Source organism: Hemicordylus capensis, chromosome 1, assembly GCF_027244095.1.
Source record: "Hemicordylus capensis ecotype Gifberg chromosome 1, rHemCap1.1.pri, whole genome shotgun sequence".
NCBI lineage: Eukaryota > Metazoa > Chordata > Lepidosauria > Squamata > Cordylidae > Hemicordylus > Hemicordylus capensis.
This window is the reverse complement of record NC_069657.1, coordinates 214,205,831-214,227,055: the sequence shown is the minus strand read 5'-3', so window position 1 is coordinate 214,227,055 and position 21,225 is coordinate 214,205,831. Positions and strand designations below refer to the sequence as shown.

Sequence of the window (21,225 nt, the reverse complement as noted above, 5' to 3'; positions counted from 1 at the left end):
GAAGCCTCACCTATACACAGGTAATATACCATCACTTGCCAGTTTTTTTGGCAGCCTTCCCATCACTGAAGAGACCCACCATTTTAAAACTGAACTGTCACTTAGCCATCAGTGGGAACTGCTGCAGTACAAACAACTCTGGCTACCCGTGATGTGCACATATGTATCACTTCTTCAGTTTGGGGGCATGATAAAATGACTGGATGTCAAATACCAAACAGGGAATCTTCCTAGAGATAAACACCAGTTCTTTTGTTAAAAATGAGACCATATAGCACCTAAAACATTTAGAATGCCTGAAAGGATGATGAAAATTACTCAAAGTAGTCCCACTGAAATTAAAAGGACAAGTTAGGCAATGAAGGAGTGACTCTCCTTCAGAGATTAGTAAGGTGCTTTATTTGTAAAGACTGAAATGTCAGTAAAGCAAACTCAAGAGGATTTGATTTCCAGAACCAAGTATTTTAGTATCAAAGCAATGTATGTGCAATCGCTATTGTCATAAACTGTATGGCACATTTTCTAAGTCCCTCACCCCACTCACCCCACTTCGTCAAGAATAAAAAATACCTGTTTGCCGCAAATAACCCATAGGAACTGTCAAAGATATTTCTTCTTTTTGACTTCTCCGTTCTGCCTCCATTCAGTATCCTTAATGGACAGCATGTCAAGAAGCCTTGATGAATGTGGTGATTGTACATGCAATGAGACTTTAAGGCTGTGATTCAAAACACCCACCTGTCTATATCTTTGAGAAATGGTATGAATGCATATATCCTTGAATGCAAGTTATTTACTAGTAGGGGACCACCATAAATTAGGAAGCATTTCCCAAGCTGCTTTACCATCACCATCTTATTTTTGTATGTTAGTTTATTTGTTTGTTTCAGTGGGCTGCTATGCCTGACATGGCAAACTTTAAGATTTGCATCATCAGCTTTGAATAACTGTAGGCCTGTGGCGGGGTAAGATATTTGATAAGAATGAAGAAAAGGGCTTACAAAAAACCTTTGGGCAAAGGCAAGCCAAGGTTCTTTGTGTAATTGCCATCTTTCTCTGGCATGGCTTGTTTGCTGGGTGCAGGGGTATAGAGAGCTCACCAGCAGCTGCGGGACAGGCTATTGCCAGTGGCCCCCTCCCCTCTATTGCTTTGTGCACATGCGTGAGAGCATGCCGGCCATGCCCCTGCATATGATGTCATATTCAAGGGGCATGGCTACTATTGGCAAGATGGACCATGATGTCCTTCTGTCGCTTCCAGTTGGTGCTTTGTTCATGCGCTGTATGCATGCGTGCTTCCTCTGCTTGGAGCAAGGCTGAGAAAGAAGTACCCAGCCAAAGCGTGAACAAAGCGTCAGCTGGGAGCAGCAGAGGGAACAGGTGGCCCACCTTGCCGATAGTGGCTATGGCACTGGGGAGTGCAGAGGGCAGGCATGCTCTGGCAGCCCCACTAAGTGCAGGGGGAAGTGAGGGAGCCTGTGGCGTCTCACAGGTGCTCAGCAGTGGCCAGAGGACACTTGTCCCCACCCCCCCGTGCTCCACTGTAGCCACGCATCTGGCTGGGTGAAAGCTAGGAATTCAGCAGGTGAATCGTGAAAATGTAGTGGTGGACAAACTTTTACCTCTGGCATTTCTGGCAGCTCTGCAGGTGCTAAAGACACAGTAACCCGCCATAAGAAATGATGGCAGCCTTAACTGCTCATCAGGCTGTTATTCACTCTGGAACTGTTGCATCCTCTTGGCCGATGCGTCCATCTGCATTCTGATTCATTTGGCACAGAGCAACACAGGCATCTTGAATATTGTTGGCCAAATACAGATTTTAAGTAGTCACCATAATCAAGCTGCACTGAAACTACTGACCATTTTTAGCGAACATTTTCAGCAGTGCACATACAAAAAGGCTCCCCTTGGTTCTTTTTGACAACAAAAAAATACATTTATTTTGTTTAGATAGCCCTCTTTTAATTTCTCATTTGTCCTCATTGGCCCTCATTGATATAAACATGTAACCAAATATGATTGGTTGTGTGAACCCACATGGTTTTTTGCGTTGATAGCTGGTCAGGCATATCCATCTGACAGTATCCTTTTTCATGATCCCTGATTCATGGGGTCACTCAAGTGACTATTTTAGGAATGAGGAAGACAAAGCAACCAGGGAAGGCAATGGCACTGAACAATATAAAAATGGGGAATGTACACAGAATCTATGACCCCCCTTCTTATTCACACAATGGCAAACCATTCCCCCCACTGCACTCCCAGACAATCTGATCTAGAGTCTGGGTAGGATGGGGGGAACTGGCAGCCAATTGGAGAAGGAAGAGGGAGGAGCTTCCTACCCTCAACTCTGGTTTCAGACAAGCTGCAGCCTCCGGACAACATGATGCTGCTTTCTGATTGGAGGTTTTGGCGGTGAAACTGAAGTGCAACCAAGGGTTCAAATTCAGGTTGGGGTCAGGAACCTCAGGTCATTTTTCCTTCAGAACCACAGGTTCCCGCAGTTGGACAATGGCAAACCTGAACCTCTGGCATGGCTGCCTCTGGTTTGTCATTATGTGTGAAGGTAGCCTCTGTGTTTGTAGGGCAGGGGTGGAATGCTATCTTTCTGAAATGTCTAGTTTCTGCCAATCAGATCTGTTTCTGGTAAAACAGCTGCAATCTCATGATAATCACCAGAATAAATGTGTTTTACAAAATAATCAGAGAGCTATGGAATCTTTCATAGCTCTTTTATTCAATTTGAACCCAAGACCTTCTGACTAGATGGCTCTGTAGAGTCAACTCATTTTGAGAGTTAAACATGTTTCTTGGTAGGCTTTAGTGAATTTTTATGTGTAGAGGGTGAATGGATAAATTTAGATCCTAAAATATCCACACCTAGGTTCCGCATGTGGGTATTTGACCCTGGTGCCAGAACCAATACTGGAATAGCAGCAGCAACCTCCACTATGGCATAAAAAATTTCCCCTAAGGACACGTACATGATCTTGATAGGAAGATCAGGAAATTTTCCTCAGAAAGAGGATTGCAGGCAGCTCTTCTTGAACGTATTTGCCGATACACAAAGAACTGGCTACATCTACAAAGAGCTGATTTGGTGGCGGATTGTATTGCAACACAATACTACTATTAGTAGTACTACCACTACTACTAGTAGTAATGCAGTAGTGATGCAGAACCATAAAATCCAGCAATACATGGTTCATTGATTATATTAGACCACCAAAAGCCTTCACTCTCTCAAAGCACTACCATGCTCAAAAAACAAGTTCATAGCATGTCAACTCATATTTAAAAATAGCATATTTAATAAGCTTTTAGTGTCACCTAAATGTATACTTGGAGTGTAATGTAATTGTTTCATAAGGGAAGTCAAGCTAGCAGCAGATGAAATTTAGTGAGCCTGTTCTCATGACACAATGTCTCCCATGTTGTCTGGCAGGCTGGGAGCTCCCGGCTGCTACCAGAGGGCTTCCGGCTTCTCCAGACAAGGGTAGCATGACTTTTTAAGCCTGTGTTTTACTGATGTGAAGTGGACCCGTGGCACTGCATCATGGGTTTTGTTTTCTTTGAGCTATATAAACACTTAGGAACAAAGAAGATTATTTTATTCTGAGACAGACCATTCATCCATCTTGCTCAGTATTGTATCATCATCATCATCATCATCATTACTATTACTATTACACTATCCAGGTACATGATGCTCTAGAAAGAGTGATAGGACAGGTTGCTACCCTGAGGAGCTTACTATCTAGATATCAGCATGGGGAAAACAATAGAAGAAAGGAAGGGAAACAGACAGAGCTAGATGTGGAAATATGCAAATGTTTTATGTTCTTGAACATAGTTACAGTAGAGAATGGGGACTAAGGTGTTGTGTTAAAGGCTTTGTGGAAAAAGTGAGTTTCAAGAAGGCATTTGAATGAAGTAAGAGAAGAGGCACCATGCTGATGTTCCAGGAGATAGCTCCAGGCGTTAGGGGTAGCTACAGGGAAAGGGTGGAGTTCTCTGAGGGAACAAATGACCTCCAGATGGCTGACCGTGGCAGAGCTGAAGGAGTGAAAGACAGCAAAGTAACAGGATAGGGGTTCTTCTGAGAGAAAGGAAATGAAATCAGGGGTGCCATGACTGGTGTGATGTCAAATACAAATTATTTTAACAGAATGCTGGGCAGAAGTGACAGTTCACCAAGAGGGATGACCATCACAAATACAAGAGAATCCCATTATTTGTGCAGGTTCTGTTCCGTAGGGGGGCCTGTGGATTGTGAATTCATAAATAATGGGGCATTGGGTCTATAGGAATTGTGGGGTTAAGTTCTTGGACTGCTCAAAATGGCCCCAAATCAGCAGAAAATCACAGTTTTTGTCCCTGTTTCCCTCCCCAAATCATGCCTCAAAGTACCCTACCCATGCTGCAGAGTGATCCAGGGCAGCAGAAATCAGCCAAAAATTACAATTTCTGCCCTGTTTTTTTCAACTAAATGAGCCATAAAATGGCTCCCAAACACAAAATGGCAGCTGGAAAAGACCTATGAGGTCATTTCCAGCCACCCTGACCTGTGGATACGTGGTTTTAACCCTCCCCCTCCTCCCCCACATATACCGAGGTCAGGCTAATTACCCAACCACAGATACACGAAACAGCAAGTGCTGGACCCGTGATTAACAAGGTCCTCCTTTAATCACAAATTGGTATTAAATAATATGTCTGCTACCGCTTTAGGCCAGAGAGCATTGGTGGAAATGGAAGGTGAAGCTGGGCTCCATTCCCTATAAGCAGGCCCAAGTGGGGGGCTGGGAGGTGATGAAATTTGCAGGAGGAGGGGTCAGCAAGGTAAGCAAAAAAGCAGGCTGCAGACTCAGCTGCTTATAGTGCTTGAGGCCAGAGAGCAATTTTAATTGGGAATGCCTAGTAAAGTCTACATGCAGAGCGTGTGCTCTGTCAATGAGCTCTAGCTCCTCCCCAGGATTCTTGCTCTGAAGAATTTTTGGTGCATTATTCTGAGCTTGTACTTTGTCCATTATCATGTGTCACTAGCACAGATCACTGTTTTCTGCATACGATTTAATTTTTAAGGCGTCATCCCAGCCCCTGAAAGGGTCATGGACTGTTCTGGGCCATTCCTGGCTGCAAGGAGTTTGATAAAGTATAATACTGGACAGATTTAAGTCCTAACACATTTTTCTCAAGTATCTCCAGCACAACCTGCTGCTTTTTCCCCACTCAGTTTGACTTTTAGAGGGTTTTTTCTGGCTTTTCCGTTCTGGTTTTTGCTGGGAATGGGTTAATTCTGCTTTATGAATGTATGGATTTCATCCTAAGCTATTGTCTGCATATGTGTTTGACACATCCCACTGTTTTTGCCAAAGAAATTATTTATGAAATGCCAGTTGGTGGGGTTACCAGGCTGCTCTGAGCCGTTCTAAGCAATTCCTGGCTGTAAAAGGGTTGCTTATAATATTGTAAAGCATTCAGTTCTAAAACATTGTTCTTAAGTGTCTCTAACACATCCCACAGATTTGGGATCCAGTTTGTTTTTTAAGGGATTATTCTGCCTATTCTGTCCCAGCTTTTACACCTTTCAATTTTTTAATATATTTTGCAAAGCAGGGAATTCCATAACTTTGGTGACATCAATAAGACTGGCCTGTCTTACACTCACGGCATTTCTTTTGGGATAGACCACCTGGACCATGTTCTTGAAGAAGGATCTTAATGTGTGCGTAGGTTCATAGGTAAAAAGCAGTCCTTCAGGGCATCTATTGTTAAATAAAATGTGAATATTGTCAGAATTCTCTCCCCATCAACTGACACACCTTTTTCATGCTTGAAGTGTTGGCTCTGCATATGTAGTTGGTTGTAAAGTGAAGATTTCTGTCTTATTGTATGAAGACAATTGGCCTTGGAATATATGAAATACCATTCTGCAACTAGCATTCATACCATTAGTAACGAAGCATATGCATTACAGAGCAGTGTTGTAGACATAATTATGATTATTAAAAGCTATAAATGTACATGGCAAGTGTCTAATGAATTGATGTCCTGGCCCTGTTCTGCTTTGTTTATTACTTACTCCCTAACCAACAAGAAGCCTGTTACTGAATAATGTACATTTTGTTTAGCTTTCTGAAAGGAGCACAACTTGAATTCTTTTTTTCTTCTCCATGCCTCTTGGTACAACTTTTCACTAGGCATGCTGCCAGTTACCAAAAGAAAAAGGTGAAATTAAAATATCTCTGAATTACTGAAAAAAGTCAAGTGCTGAATTAAACATACGCTGTTTCTTTTCTAGATGAGTTATTGCTCATTGGTGCAGAAAACTTTGAATTTAATATTATTTTAGCAATTTGAAAACTGAATTAAAGATTCATTTGTTGTATCAGGTATCTGACTTCAGGCTAACATGTTAATCTCTATGTTTGCCATTCAACAGAGATGGAGATGAAGGTGAAGATTAAGTATTGCAGAACAAAGACTCCATCTTTTGTTACGCATGGCTGCTTATGAGACACTGCAGAGCTGAGTAATGCTTGATTAAAGAGCAGAAGGTTGCCGGTTCGAATCCCCACAGGTACTATATCAGGCAGCAGCAATATAGGAAGATGCTGAAAGGCATCATCTCTTGCTGCGCAGGAGGAAGCAATGGTAAGCCCCTCCTGTATTCTACCGAGAAAACCACAGGGCTCTGTGGGTGCCAGGAGTCAACACTGATTTCGACAGCACACTTTACCTTACCTTATTTGTGGGCAAAGTAGACCAAATTCTGTATATTAAACATCCCTGTTCATCTGTAATCAATGTTACTTAAAGTATAGCTTTTTAATTTTACCAGCAATATGTAGTCTAAGTCTCCATGGTTAAGATCTTTAAGATCAGGTGATCTTAAAGAATGAGTTTAGAAGGCAGCTTGGTATTTTATTTCTAGTCCCATTTATCTGAGAGGAGTCGAAACTGACTTGATGGCACACTTTACTTTACTTTAAGGGCTATCTGACATATAAAGGATTTTCTAACCAGCTACTCCTTCTAGGGAGACACTTGTGCCTACCAAGATTAGATTTGCCCATCACTATCGCAACGTGAGTACATATTTCTATCTACCTCTTTGAAGTTATGTAATTTTGGGCTGAGTATCCCACAAATTTTCAATCAACCTTTTTGTGAGCAGGGGATATTTGGTGATTTCATGGGAGGGGGTGGGAGGGGGGGTTCTGTGGTGATTTACTTTTTTATGCATGCCAGTGGGGAGCCACCATTTTTTTTCTCTGGGATCTTTCTATATTGTGTTGAGCATAATTCCCTTGATCATTCATTGGCGGGGGGCGGGGGGCATGGAATGACAACTGGTGTTTCTCTGAGAAGATCAGTGACACTTGGAAGTGCTGCTGCTACCACAGCATTTTCCAGTTAATGGGAAAAGGTTAAGTTAAGAAAAAGTTAAGAAAAAGGTTAACTTAAGAAAAAGTTAAGCCTTGCTATGCTCCTTCCACCATGAAGTATTTGCTGTATTTTTGTTTGAGCCCTACAAAACTTCAGTGTACTTTTTTCTGCCCCAGAATCTGGCAAGGGATAACCCAAAAGACACCATTTCAGATCTTACATTCTTCCTCAATTCCAGCAGTCTTTAACTGTGGAGCATGCTTTCATGTATGAGCAGTAGATTAAGGTTTGGGGCAGAACACATGGTTTTTTTAAAATCATCTTGAAGAAGGAAAGAAGAATCAGTTGAAAGCTTAATGAAAGGAGCAAGGCTAGCAGAGTTCACAAGGGTTTTATTTTTCTTAATTTCGCATACAGCTGTCATGAGATATTGGTTAACAACTTCAAAAGTTCAAATGTGTTCATGTGTGCAAGTGTTTGTGAGAAAGAATGTATGTGCAAACTAAATTTCACATAATGTATCTGGGGTGAGACAACATATTCACTTGATTTTTGTATACAAGTCAATTCATGTACAAGTGTACTGTATGTTCATAAGAAGGATCAGATCAAAGGATCGCATCAAAGGTTCATCAAGCCCAGCACCCTGTGGCATTAAAGCCAGAAACAGGACACACAGGCAAATAGCTCTCTCCTGTTGTTGCTTGCCAGAAACTGGTCTGGAGAGGCACTTGAAGATAACGTATCACCATCATAACTAGTTGTCATTGACAAGCTTGTTCTCCATTAATTTCTCTAAGCCCCTTTGAAAAGCATCTAGGATAGTGCCATCATCATATATTGTGGCAGTAAATTCCATGGATTGATGATGCTCTCTGTGAAGACGTACTTCATTTGGTCTGTCCTGAAACTCAACCAGCCAGTTTCCTTGGGTAAATAAAGGTTCTAGAGTTGAGGGGGGTGGGGAGATGTTCAACACCAAGCACGATTTTATAAACAAAACAAAAAGCAGCTTCAGAATACAGGATTTATTCCAACACATTTTGGTTAATATAGTTCTCAAGGAATATTTTCACTGGACTGCCTGGAAGAGATACTTTCTTGCCAGGATCCTAGGCAAGAGGGTCTGCCTAGAGTTCTGGCAGGAAAGTATCTCTTCCAGGCAGTCCAGTGAAAATATTCTTTGAGAATGATATTAATCAAAACATGCTGGAATAAATCCTGTATTCTGTAACTGCTTTTTGTTTTATTGTTGTGGCTATTCTCCGCTGACATTGGTCTACCATATTGTTTTATAATTTAATAAACCTCTACCATGTTATAGCCACCTAATGGTGCAGCGGGGAAATGACTTGACTAGCAAGCCAAAGGTTGCCGGTTCAAATCCCTGCTGGCGATTCAGGCAGCAGCGATATAGGAAGATGCTGAAAGGCATCATCTCACACTGTGCGGGAGATGGCAATGGTAACCCCCTCCTGTATTCTACCAAACACAACCACAGGGCTCTGTGGACGCCAGGAGTCAACACCGACTCGACGGCACTTACCTTACCTAAACTAAAATGTGTTGCAGGTGCTTCATCATTTTTCCAGCTCCATTTTGAGATGCAATGACTAGAACAGTCCAGAATATTCCAGATATGGCTGTAGTATAGATTTGTATAAGAGCATTAGGTAATTGGCAACTTTATTTTTGATCCCTTTCCTAATGACCCTTATCATGGAATTCACCTTTTTCACAGTTGTCATGCATTCGAACCCTATTCAGACATTACATTGCACATGTGTACAAGTGTCTGCAGACATGTCCATGTTTTGGGTTGCATCACTTTAAGTGCATTCATTTAATATGTGGACCCTTATCATGAGCCCTTATTATAGCAGATAGCAAGAACAGATGATAAACGGTAGGAATCCAAGGCAGCCAGTTAGTTGCTGCTGACACAATAAAACAACCCCCAACAAAACCTGAAGGAAAAGAGAGGCTTGAAATGCACCCCTAACAATATACAGTTGTAATGAATCTGCTCATGCAATGGAGTTGGGCTGGTAATGAAGTGAGGGTTATGTATTCTGAGCAGCACTGCTGTGAGAGACACAAAAACCAAAGCATGTGTCAGTTTCAAAGAATGGTGTGCTCAGCACTTTAAATACAGAAAAGTTTCAAAATTAAGCTTTCTACAAAGGCACCAAACATCTTTATTTCTGTGGGAGTGGTTTTTGTTTTTGTTTTGTTTTTAAAAAAATAAATCTGAATAGAGAATAAGAAGAAGCTGAGTTAAGATTTCACCATTGTTCATAATGAAATAGTAGAATAAGTGAGCTGCCTTTATGAATTTCTTCATTAGGAATAGGAGCATGCATAGAGGGGAAGATGTTATACAAAATGTTCATAGAAAAAATTGCCTATGTTAATTGGAGCAGGTGGCTCATTATTATTATTATTATTATTATTATTACATTTGACTGGCATGATTTCTTGAGGCTATTTAAATTCCAGCCTGATAAATTCATAAATCTGGAGCAACCATTGTTTAAAGCTATTTTTGTGAAACTCTGACAAAAAAACCTCCAGACAAAAACACACAACTGCTTTTAAAGAAAAAAATTAAAGCTTTTCAGCTAACACCAATTCCCCCTTTTCTTCAGATCATCTGGTTCAAGAAAAAGTCTTCTGCATTCTCATCAGCATTTAAAATTTAAAAAACTAAAATCGTGGCAGGAGAATATTATTTTATTTCATTTTTCACGAGTCAAAATATAAAATGAGGTTGCACTGTGCTTTGTGGCCTTGCATTTGTAAACATTTTTTAAAATAAAAGTATGCATTTATTCTTTGTATAAAGTTATGACAAAGCACTGCCTGGAAACAATAACCAAGAAACAGGAGAATGTGTCCTTTGAGATATTGTTTGTTTTGTCATATGCAGCTTCATTGTTTGTTTGTCTAGAAGAAGAAAAACATGACACATTTTTACTGAGTCGACAATTTATTAAGTTTTTGTAAGTTAGCTTCATCTCCAGTAGTGGTGGTAGTGATGATGATGATGATGATATGTCAATATTAGGCATGTGCCCGAAATGTTTCGGAGGCCATTATGAAGGCCTCCGAAACATTTCGGCACTGGGGGCGTTTCGGCATTTTGTTGCCGACGGGGGGGTAGCACTTTAAGGGCAGGGGAGGGTGTACTCACCCCTCCCACCACATTTTCCCCTCCGGCGCGCTGTCATTTGGAAGCCCCTCGGGGCGGCAGCGTTCCTCCCTGCCGCCCCGTTTGCCCCGTCGGCCGGAAGTGGCCGGAAGTCGCGAGCGCGCGTGCGCCCGTTGTGCATGCGCGCGCACATGGCAGAAAGGCGTGCACGCACGCACGACGGGCGCACACACGCTCACGACTTCTGGCCACTTCCGGCCGACGGGGCAAACGGGGCGGCAGGGAGGAACGCTGCCGCCCCGAGGGGCTTCCAAATGACAGCGCGCTGGCGGGGGAAATGCGGCGGGAGGGGTGAGTACACCCTCCCCCGCCCTTAAAGCACTACCCCCCATCGGCAACAACGATCTTCATGCACATCCCTAGATATGGCTGGGTCTGCAGAAACCTGCTCACTCATCTGCCCTTTTTCTTTGGCCCAGGGGAAGAAAACAATGGTGGTGATGAGAAGGAGGAAAAGCAGCTGCCACTCTTTTCTCAGTCACCATCTTGTCATCTTCTCAGGTAGCAAAGGAATAAGCAGCAGTGGTGAGGAGGAGCAACAACAACAACAGAACCTGGTAGCAATCACAGCAAGGAAGAGGAGAGCCCAATGAGGGTCTCTTCTTTTATTTCTATTTCCCCCCGTAATATTTCCACCTCACTTATCATATATAAATATTTGTTGTTGTTGTTGTTGTTGTTGTAGTATTCCTCTCTGAATTGGAGATGCCCAAAATGGCTAACAAAGGATCAATATAAGGAAAAAAAACAAAACAATTGTGTGCCAGTTTGGACAGTATCTTCTCAGCCTACACAGTTAGGAAGGGAATGTTCTGAGACCACACCTATTGTGACATCCCCCACAGATGCCATGACAGCCTCACGGCATGGAGTTGGGGCTGCATCCATGGGGCTGTTCGGCGGGGGGGGGCTGTTATCCAAATGGCTCCTCTACATGTCCCCCAAATACTTTTAGAAGCAAATATTTGGAGTGTGTGTAGAGGGACCATTTGGATGAACAGATCTCCCGTGTGATAAAGGAATATGTTGAGAGGGCATTGGGACATTCACAGAGGACATCATGACATGCATGGTCTCAGAGTGTTCCCTTCCTAATTAAGGACAGAATCGTCTGTACCAGTCCACTGTCTTGCCTGAGGGGCTTTCAGTACTTGTGGGTAGTACTGTACATAAACAACCCTCTGTCTCAAATTTCTATAATATTTATGGTTTAAGTCAATATTCAAATTGACTTAATATTCAAGCTGCCCAGGACAGAAGTTTGGGGTGGCATACAAATTTGACAGACAAACAAAAAATAAACAAATACATTCTTAACTTATTCTTTGCAAATAAAAGAGTTGGTTTTGCCCTGTCTTTTACACATATCTTATTCAGGGTTTTCTTTTCCGTTTGGAAAATATGAGCCAATCATACTGATATGCATATTTAAATCCATTTAGGTCCAAACATTATTAAGTCTCCTAAAGGTGCATGTGTGGACATGTGTTCATGCGCACACAAAAGGTTGCGGTACTTAAAAACATAAGAATAGCTCTGCTGGATCAGGCCCAAGGCCCATCTAGTCCAGTATTATATTTCACACAGTGGCCCACCAGATGCCGCTGAAAGCCTACAGGCAGGAGTTGAGGGCATGCCCTCTCCCTTGCTGTTAGTCCCCTGAAAATGGTATACCGAGGCATCCTGCCTTTGAGGCTGGAGGTGGCCCATAACCCTCAGACCAGTAGCCCTTCATAGACCTCTCCTCCATGAAGTTATCCAAACCCCTCTTAAAGCCATCCAGGTTGTGGGCTGTCACCACATCTTGTGGCACAGAATTCCACAAGTTGATTATGCAGTGTTTGAAAAAGTACTTCCATTTGTTGGTCCTAAATTTCCTGGCAATCAATTTCATGGGATGACCCCTGATTCTAGTGTTATGTGAGAGGGAGAAGACTTTTTTTGATCCACTTACTCCACACCATGTATGATTTTATAGACTTCTATCATGTCTCCCCGCAGTCGTCTTTTTTCTAAACTAAAATGCCCCAGATGTTGTAGATTTGCCTCATAAGGAAGGTGTTACAGGCCCCTGATCATCTTGGTTGCCCTCTTCTGCACCTTTTCCAGTTCTACAATGTCCTTTTTTAGATGTGGTGACCAGAATTGTACGCAGTACTCAATTGTAGCTGAACCATAGTTTTGTATAAGGGCATTATAATATTAGCAGTTTTATTTTCAATCCCCTTCCTAATGATCCCTAGCATGGAATTCATGTTTTTCACAGCTGCCACACATTGAGTTGACACTTTCAACAAAATGTCCACCATGACCCCAAGATCTCTCTCTTGGTCAGTCAACAACAACTCAGATCCCATCAGTGTATACTTGAAGTTGGGGTTTTTCATCCCAATGTGCATCACTTTCCACTTGCCACCACTGAACTGCATTTGCTATTTTGTCACCCACTCATCCAGTTAGGAGAGATCTTTTTGGAGTTCCTAACAATCTGTTTTGGATTTCACTACCCCAAATAGTTTGGTGTCATCTGAAAATTTGGCCACCTCGTTACTTACCCCTACTTCTAGATCACTGATGAATAATTTAAAAAACACCGGTCCCAGTACAGATCCCTGAGGGACCCCACTTCTTACTTCCCTCCATTGTGAAAACTCTCCATTTATACCTACCCTGTTTCCTGACCTTCAATCAGTTACAAATCCACACATGTACCTGTCCCTTTATCCCATGGCTGCTCAGTTTTTTTCAAGAGTCCTTGATGAGGAATTTTGTCAAAAGCTTTTTGGAAGTCCAGCTAGGCTATGTTACTCCGATCACCTTTATCCACACACTTGTGGACCCTCTCAAAGAACTCTAAAAGGTTAGTGAGGCAAGATTTACACCTTTGCAGAAGCCATTCTGGTTCTCTCCCAGCAGGGCCTGTTCCTCTATGTGGTTTACAATTTTATCTTTGAGAATGTTTTCCATCAATTTTCCTGGAACGGGCATTAAGTTAACCGGCTTGTAATTTCCTGGATCGCCCCGGATCCCTTTTTAAGAATCAGTGTTACACTGGCTACTTTCCAGTCCTCTGGTACAGGGCCCGATTGCATGGATAAGTTACATATTTTAGCAAGGAAGTCAGCAATTTCACATTTGAGTTCTTTGAGGACTCTTGGATGGATGCCATCCGGCCGTGGTGATTTATTAGTTTTCAGTTTTTCTAGACAGTTTAGAACATCATCTCTTGTCACTTCTATCTGACTCAGTTCTTTAGCCTCCATCCCTAAAAAGCCTGGTTCAGGAACAGGTATATGCTCATTATCCTCTGCCGTGAAGACGGATGCAAAGAACTCATTTAGCTTCCCTGCAACCTTCATATCCTCCTTAATAATCCCTTTCACCCCCTCATTGTCTAATGGTCCATAAGGGTGTGCATTTTGGAATTTTCTTGTTTCGATTTGTATCTGAATCGAAACACCCCCATTTTGTTTTGTACCCAAATTTTCTGAATCCGAATCAGCCCTGTTTTGTTTTGTAGCCAAATTTTCCGAATCCGAATTGATTTGGATTTTTAAAAAGGGTCCTAGGGCAAAAAGAGTGGGTGGTGGTGGTAGTGTCCAATGGGTGGAAGCTACCACCCAAATTTCAAAGGAATTAGGCAAAGGGCTGACTTTTTGTGAATTTTTTAAGTTTACACATCTTTAAGAATTTTCCCATAGGGATTCCAGCAAATGTATCGCTTCAAATCAAGGGGAAAGGGATGATCCAGAGCAGAGTGTGGTGGGTGGTAGTGCCCAATGGGGGCAAGGAAACTTCCAGAATTATCTCAAAAGAATTAGGAAGATAGGAAACTGCCATATACTGAGTCAGACCATTGGTCTATCTAGCTCAGTATTGTCTTCACAGACTGGCAGCGGCTTCTTCAAGGTTGCAGGCAGGAATCTCTCTCAGCCCTATCTTGGAGAAGCCAGGGAGGGAACTTGAAACCTTCTGCTCTTCATCCCCTGAGGGGAATATCTTGCAGTGCTCACACATCAAGTCTCCCATTCATATGCAACCAGGGCAGATCCTGCTTAGCTAGGGAGACAAGTCATGCTCAGCCACAAGACCAGTTCTCCTCTCCATTGGGCAAAGGGCTGATCTTTTGTGAATTGTTGAAGTTTACATGTCTTTTAAGATTTCTCCCATAGGGAATAATGGAGGTTTCAGCAGCCCCATAATTCCACTTGGGGGGCACTGGGGTTTCCCAGAGTGAGGGGTTGTGTAGTTCCCATAGGGTGCCAACCACCTCCATACCCACAAGCCCTTGGACTACTGGGTTTTGTGTTTCTGAGGTGTTCATTGTAGATTCTCTGGTAGCATATGAGATTTTTAGTGAAAAACAAGAATCCACTCTCATATGCTACCAGAGAATCTACACTCAGAACACCACAGAAACAACAGAACCCAGCACCCCATGGGTTAGCAACCCTTCCCCTGGCCAATGTGGGGTCAGTAAAGAGTGGCAAGAAGCAAAAGAGCCAATGGGGAACAAGGAGGGAATTGTCAGTAGGTCAGCCCATGATTTAGGTCACTGATCAGAAGGCTGGAAGGGTGGGAAATTCAAAGAGATGTCAAACACAAAATGGAGACTGACTCAGAGATCACAACAAAATGGAGGTCCGAAACAACAAAACGTTTTGTAGACGAAACAGGGACGTTTTGTTTTGTATACAAAACTTTTGGATCTGGAAAATGGGTGTTTTGTTTTGTCTACAAAACACCCGAAACAGGCTGTTTTGGGTACAAAACGTTTTGTATCCTAAACGTTTCGCACATCCCTAATGGTCCAACCACCTCCCTTGCAGGTTTCCTGATTCTGATGTATTTAAAGAAATTTTTGTTATTCCCTTTACCTAAACGTTCCTAAACTCTCATTTCACCTCCCTTATTGTCACCTTTCATTACTTTTGCCAGAGTTTGTGTTCCTCTCTATTCTCTTCATTTGGACAGGCCTTCTAATTTCAGAAGGAAGTCTACTTCTCCTTTATGGCTTCCTTGAGTTTACCTGTTATTCATGCTAGCATCCTCCTGGACTTAATGGTATCTTTCCTCCTTTTTGGTATACATTCTAACTGAGCTTCTAGTATTGTGGTTTTGAGTAAACTCCATGCATTCCAGAGCAAAGTGACTCTTATTATTCCTTTCAGTTTTCTTTTCGCCGTACTCCTCATTTTGGAGAAGTTTCCTCTTCTGAAATTCAAGTGTATGTTTTAGACTTCCTTGGAGATTCTCTCCCCACATGTATGCTGAATTTGATCACACTGTGGTCCCTGTTCCCTAAAGGGTCAATGATACTGACATCATGCACCAGATCCTGAGTGCCACTCAGGATTAAGTCCACGATCATGTTCTCTGTGGTTGGTTCCATGACCAGTTGTTCTAGGGCACAGTCATTCAGCGTATCCAGCAATTTGACCTCTTTGTCATTACCTGACTGAATTTTCCCAGTCTGTGTGTGGGTAATTGAAGTTACCCATTATTACTGCCCTGCCTCTCCTTGATGCCTCCCTGATTTCCTTCTGCATCTCCCAGTTACTGTCAGCATTTTGATCCAGAGGGTGATTGCACATCCCCAGTAGCACATTTCCTTTCAGGCCTTGTATTATTACCTACAGGGTTTCTGTGGAGGACTCTGGTCCTCCTAGGTTTTCTAGCTTGTTAGATTCTATTCCCTTCTAGGGATGTGCAAAACGTTTCGGGCACAGATCGATCTGTGCCCGAAACGAGCAATTTTGGGTGATTCGGGGCCGAACCGAATCACCCCAATGACCCCCGATATTTTTCGTGCCCAAGCTAAATCACCCCTGATTCACGCCCGAAAAATTCGGGTGATTTGGGATGACGTCTCTTTGAATTTCCCGCCTTTTTGCCTCCATTGATTTGAATGCAAAAAGGTCTGATGTGACTTCAGCTCGAATTTTGGGTACCAGGGACAAAATAGTGGGGTGGGGTGGTAGTGTCCAATGGGTGGAGGCTACCACCCCAATTGCAGGGGAATTGGGCAAAGGGCTGATTTTTGGGGAATTTTTGAAGTTTTAGTGTCTTTGGGGCAGATCGGGGGCATAGCGTGGGATCTGGGCAAAAAGAGTGGGGTGTTCTGGTAGTGCCTAATGGGAGGAGGCTACCACCCCAAATTCAGAGTGATTGGACAGAGGGCTGATTTTTTGGGAATTGTTGAAGTTTTCGCGTCTTTAAAGTTTTTCTCCATAAAGAAGCATGGAGGTGTCAGCAAATGTATAGCTTCACGTCGGGGGCAAAGGGGTGGCCTAGAGCAGTGTGGGGTTGGTGGTAGTGCCAGGTAGGGGCAAGGAAGCTACCTGAATTTTTTCAAAGGATTTGGGCAGAGGGCTGATTTTTGGGGAATTGTTCAAGTTTACGCGTATTTAAGGTTTTGCCTCATAAGGTATAATAATGGAGCTTTCAGCAGCCCCATAACTGCACTTGGGGGGTGCTGGGGTGGCCCAGAGTGAGTGGTGGTGTAGTGCACATAGGGTGCCAACCACCCCCATGGGTTTCTAACCCATGGGGTACAGGGTTCTGTTGTTTCTGAGGTATTCTGAGTGTGGATTCTATGATAGCAAATGAGATTTTCAATGAAACACCATGAATCCACTCTAATTTGCTATCATAGAATCCACACTCAGGATACCTCAGAAACAACAGGGTAGCCCATATTCGGGCACAGAACAGAACGGAGGTGATTCAGTTCGGGTCCCAAACCGAATCACCGAAAACCCAAATTGCACACCCCTATTCCCTTCTTTAACATACAGTGCTACTCCACCTCCAAGGCTCTCCTCCTTCTCCTTTCTATAGAGTTTATATCCAGGCATAACAGTGTCCGACTGGTTCACCGTTCCACCATGTTTCTATTATTCTCACTATATCTATTTCTTCATTAGCAACCACACATTCCAGCTCACCCATCTTGGCTTGGAGGCTTCTGGCATTGGCATATAAGCACCTATATGCCAAATCTCTTAGCTGGTGTATGCTATCTTTCTTTTGGCTCTTTGATCTCTTTGACTAGCTAGCACAGCCTTCTGTCTGCTCTATGTGGTTCTGCTCTGTCCCCTTCAGTTTTATCTGAATCTTTTACACCCTCCCACCTTAAGAGATGGTGTTTGCCAAACCGGATACTGCCCAGCTCCTGTCAGCTATTCCTCAGGCGTCATTTTGATAGCTGCTCTGTGACATTTTTTATTTTAAGCACCAGCAGTCTTGTTCCATCTTGGTTCAAGTGCAATAGCAATAGCAATAGCAATAGCAATAGCACTTACATTTATATACCGCTCTATAGCTGGAAGCTCTCTAAGCGGTTTACAATGATTTAGCATATTGCCCCCAGCATTCTGGGTACTCATTTTACCGACCTCGGAAGGATGGAAGGCTGAGTCAACCTTGAGCCCCTGGTCAGGATCGAACTTGTAACCTTCTGGTTACAGGGCAGCAGTTTTACCACTGCGCCACCAGGGGCTCCTTTGCAGCCCATTTCTTTTGTACAGGCTTTGCTTGCTCCCAAATGTATCCCATTTCCTAACAAATCTAAACCCCTCCTCCCAGCACCAGCCCCCTCAGCTCTGCCTGTCTTGCTGAATCTGCTCGTGGAACAGGTAGCACTTCTAAGAATGTTACCTTGGGGGTCTTGGACTTCAATATGCTACCTATCAGCCAAAATTGGCTTTCAGGACCTCCTGACTACATTTCTCCACATCATTGGTGCTGATGCATCACGACAGCTGTCTCTTCCCCAGCACTGCCTAATAGCCTTTCTAGACGCAATGTGATGTCCGCAACCTTTGCACCAGGCAGGCAAGTCACCATGCAGTCAACATGTGGGTCACAAACCCATCTCTCTATACCTCTAATTATTGAATCACCCACTACAAGGAGGCCCCCATCCCCAGGAGAAGTATCCCCTGTGCTAGAGGATATAGGCTCATCATCCATGGGAGGGGTCCCTTCTAAAGGAGCATTTTCCTCTTCCTCAGACTGATATCCTCCCTCCCCTTGACCTTTATTCTCCCCAAAAGCAGAGGAGCTATCAGTCCTGGAGTGGGATGCCTATATCACGTCCCTGAATGCCTCGTCTGCATGCCTCTCTGTCTTTCTGAGCTTCTCCAGATCCACCACCTTGATCTTGAGGGAATGAACTTGTTCCCTGAGAGCCAGGACCTCCTTGCACCGAGTACACACCCATGACTTCTGCCCATGGAGCAAATAGTCATACATGTGGCACTCTCTTACATGTCTTACATGTGCAATACACTGGGAAGTGCCCCTTCCCCTGCTGACTTTCGATCTTCATAACTGGTTTTGTTGTCTGTTTACAGTATTTAGAGATTGTTTGATGATTGTTTAAGTGCCATCAAGTCAGTGTAGACTGTTTGCGACCACATAGATTGATTCTCTCCAGGATGATCTGTCTTCAGCTTGGCCTTTAAGGTCTCTCATTGGTGCCTTCAACTTTTCCCAGCATTATAGACTTCTCAAGGGAGCTGGGACTTTGCATAATGTTTCCGAAGTATGATAGTTTGAGCCTGGTCATTTGTGCCTCAAGTGAAAATTTTGGATTGATTTGTTCTATGATCCATTTGTTTGTTTTCCTGGCTGTCCATGGTATCCTCAAAAGTCTTCTCCAGCACCAAAGTTCAAAAGCATCAAAGCTTTTTCTAGCTTGCTTCTTCAAAGTCCAGCTTTCGCATCCATAGAGTGTCATAGGAGAAACCACTGTCCGAAAGATTCTAATCTTTGACGGTATACACACATCATGGCATCAAAATATCCTTTCCAAGGCCTTCACTGCTACCCTACCAAGTGCTAGTCTGCGGCGTATTTCTTGACTGCTGGATCTTTACTGTTGACAGTTGATCCTAACAGGCAGAAGCTATCCACCACTTCAGTGTCTTCATTGTCAATTCTGAGGCTGGTTGCTATTAGTTTAGTCTTCTTTACATTTAATTGTAGTCCCATTTTTTCACTGTGCTCCTTGACTTTCATTACTAGAGCTTGCAGATCATCCGCATTCTCAGCTATCAGAGTGGTGTCATCAGCGTAGCGCAGGTTATTGATGTTTCTTCCTCCAACTTTAAAACCACGCTCCTCTTCTTCCACTCCAGCTTCTCTCAGTATATGTTTAGCAGAGATAGTTTAGAGATAGTTTATTAGAAAGTTAGGTCTAAGCTGTATTGGTCAGCTATTTAACTGTTCAAACTTCCTGTCTCAAGAATATGAAGGAGGGAGTAGTACTTACCTTATCTTCCCACTGGTCTTGTGATCAAGGGGACTTGTTTCAGGCTCCCCTGCACACTTCCCTGCTAAACTCAATGCAAAACTCCAATGCCCTGTTTGCTACCCCTGTTCGCTAAGTTCTCAGGCCTTCACCTCTTATATAGAGAGTAAGCTTCAAACTGAGACACAGGAATGTAACACACAGGAATGTGCCCTCCCACTCTCCCACTCACTGCAGCCCTAGCTGACTCCTCCCTCTGCCCCCCTCCAGGCAGGGAGAAACAACAGCTAAATGCCACAGAGCCCCCAATGCAAGCCCTGGCAAAGGCTGGCCCTGGCAAATGCTAGCCCTGACAAGAAACAAACACAAACAATAGAACTTCTCTCTTAAAGAGAAAGCAGCCCCTCAAAATCTCCCCTCATCCTGTTAGTTAGTTTGAAGGGGAAAGGTTTGATATTGTTTTGTTTAGAAAAGCTTGCTTACCTCCTGAAACCACTTCTGCTCTTCTGATTTTGAGAAAAAATCTTCAAGGAAACATGTAGAATAAAATGATCTTTAAGAGTTCAAGATATGTGCCCTAACTCTGGGGCAAAGGATTTGAAATGGACTGTATATTTAAAATAGCCAACTTATCCAAAGAGCCTTCTATAATACAAGATAAAGCGGGGAGGGGGGGCGCAAGAGTGAGGTTAAGATCAAAACAGATATAGAAACAGAATACAGAAATCACATCTAACAATAAAAGGTGAATCAAATGTTGGCTATTTTTCTTATTTTTCTCCTGTAAAGGACTAATTAATTGTATTAAAGGCAGTAAATTCAGCTGTGAATGTTTGAGAATCTAATGACTTCCGGAGATTCAGAATGAATTCAGCAATAAAAGCTAATTAGAAGGGAAATGCATGCGTGAAATATCCCTGGTGTGTAAAGAAAGAGTGTAAAGACCATTAATTGAAATTAAAATTTAACAGTAGCCTAATGCTGCATGGCATAAAATTCCATCTGTTGGGTAGAGCCACTAAACAAGAAATACATAGGGAATACTCTGCACTCGTCAGCTTTTGAACAAGTCAATGAATATAATTTCAGTATCAAAATCATGCAACACAATGAGAGTGTTGATGTTCACAGGAGTCAGTTTTGTTGTGATACTTCCTGCACTAATTTACCATTAGTGGTAGTAAGGAAAACTTACGTTGAAAAGATGGATTTATTTTTCTGTTTTTCTCAGTGTGGTCTAGACCATAAAACTGGACCACTCACACTGGTGTTTTAGGTAAAAGATCCCAGAGTTGTCACTGCAGGGGAATTCACAGGTCAGTGGAGGTGTTGTATAAACATCTAACATTGATCCATTCAGCCA

The 21,225-nt window shown here is 42.9% G+C and overlaps 1 long non-coding RNA gene across 2 annotated transcripts in view; it reads left to right on the top strand.

Moving 5' to 3' along the window:
- Positions 1-21,225, top strand: part of LOC128341111 (uncharacterized) — a 91,971-nt gene that overhangs the window by 61,612 nt on the left and 9,134 nt on the right. Inside the window, exons 2-4 of one of the 2 annotated variants that reach the window (XR_008314211.1) lie at positions 6,449-6,586; positions 7,000-7,094; positions 10,044-10,143. This is a non-coding gene — a long non-coding RNA (uncharacterized LOC128341111). Of the gene's footprint in view, positions 1-6,448; positions 6,587-6,999; positions 7,095-10,043; positions 10,144-21,225 lie in introns of those variants that run through there. The other variant, XR_008314210.1, reaches the window with a different exon arrangement.